Source organism: Vigna unguiculata, chromosome 3 (genome assembly GCF_037176805.1).
Source record: "Vigna unguiculata cultivar grain cowpea cultivar isolate G323 ecotype 2 chromosome 3, ASM3717680v1, whole genome shotgun sequence".
Lineage (NCBI taxonomy): Eukaryota > Viridiplantae > Streptophyta > Magnoliopsida > Fabales > Fabaceae > Vigna > Vigna unguiculata.
Window position 1 is genome coordinate 33,041,284 of NC_140794.1, and position 1,521 is coordinate 33,042,804.

At 32.6% G+C, this 1,521-nt stretch overlaps 2 non-coding genes across 2 annotated transcripts; both read left to right on the plus strand.

Moving 5' to 3' along the window:
- The first annotated feature begins 920 nt into the window (after positions 1-920).
- On the plus strand, positions 921-994 carry TRNAP-UGG (transfer RNA proline (anticodon UGG)). The gene has a single exon. It is a non-coding gene; the product is annotated as a tRNA-Pro (tRNA).
- A 165-nt stretch (positions 995-1,159) lies between these two features.
- TRNAW-CCA (transfer RNA tryptophan (anticodon CCA)) lies at positions 1,160-1,233 on the plus strand. The gene has a single exon. It is a non-coding gene; the product is annotated as a tRNA-Trp (tRNA).
- Positions 1,234-1,521: the final 288 nt, after the last annotated feature.

The window sequence follows — 1,521 nt, forward strand, 5'->3', positions numbered from 1 at the left end:
CTTCTTTAGCATATGTTGTTATATAACGACGGGGACATCATTTTCTCAATTCCAATCGACTAGGCGTATTGTGTCGATTCTTGTTAGTAATCTATCTAGAAATACCGCTTTATTCCTTATTTAGACTCTTTTTATCACAACCAGTACCTTCCAAAAGAACACTTACTCGGATATCTTTACCCTTGGACATGACCCTCCTTTGGGTTTTTAATTCACTTATAACTCTTTTCGGATTCGAATCTAAGAATCTAAGAAAAAGATGAAAACAACTAAGATAAGATAAAAAAGAAGAATTCGAAAAATTATGAAAGATTTCGTTCCAATTTAATTGAATCTAGTACAAAAAGAATACAAGGATCTGTAACTATATTTCGTTTCAAATTGCCAGTATTTTCGTTTTTTTAAAGTATTTTTTATGATATTGTTGCCCCAACCTATGGATTTCTGCTTTCACTTTCTTTTTCATAGGAATTGAATTAATAATTCAATTCCATTGAAGCCTGGACCAGATCCCGATCCCGAGTGTCACTCCGAATTTCAATGAGGCCAATTTAATCTTTCGTCTTTATCTTTCCTAAAAAAAAAAAAAAGAAGAGTAGGTTAATTACACATATTTAATATATAATTGGACCTTTCATCTTCTTCACCCCTTCCCGTGTCAATAACTAAAATTAAAAAAAGGGGAATATCAATGCATCTGGAAAAAAACGATTGATCTCTATCAATAGACCCGCCAAAGCCCCGAACCATAAAGTACTTACTACTGGTGCCACGGAAAGATATGTTTTTAGATCTCGCATTTCAAATCCTCCTTTCTTTTTATTATTTAAGTATTTTTTCTCTGTTGATATATATCAACAGAGAAAAATGTGGAAAACAAGACAAAGATTCTTTACAATAACACTATAAACAAATGGAAAAGGGATGTAGCGCAGCTTGGTAGCGCGTTTGTTTTGGGTACAAAATGTCACGGGTTCAAATCCTGTCATCCCTATCCCTAACAATTACTTATTCTATGATATTCCGTATTCTATAATATTCCATATTCTATGAGATGAGCAATAAACCGGGAACCTGTGAAGACGAATTCCAATTGAACATACATACTGAATATCTATATGCAAAATGGATTTGGATCATATAATTTTATGAAAACAAAACGCTCTTAGTTCAGTTCGGCAGAACGCGGGTCTCCAAAACCCGATGTCGTAGGTTCAAATCCTACAGAGCGTGATTCTAGTATTATTCGCCTGATAATTACACTGAAATAATTGAACATTCAAAAGAAAGTCTGAATTTTATCCTTGTCGATTAGGATTAAACTAAATAAATAGGGAATCACAAAAAAAGAGACATTAATGAATCAAAGATCCAACTGATCACCTCGTCGGTATTGTAAATATGCAGTTACAAATAATCCAGCCAAAGTAATAGGAATTAAACCTAACACGATTCCAAATAGAAAAACTTCAATCATTTTTATTTGTTCGAAAAGTAAAAAGAAAGGTAATATAATATCTA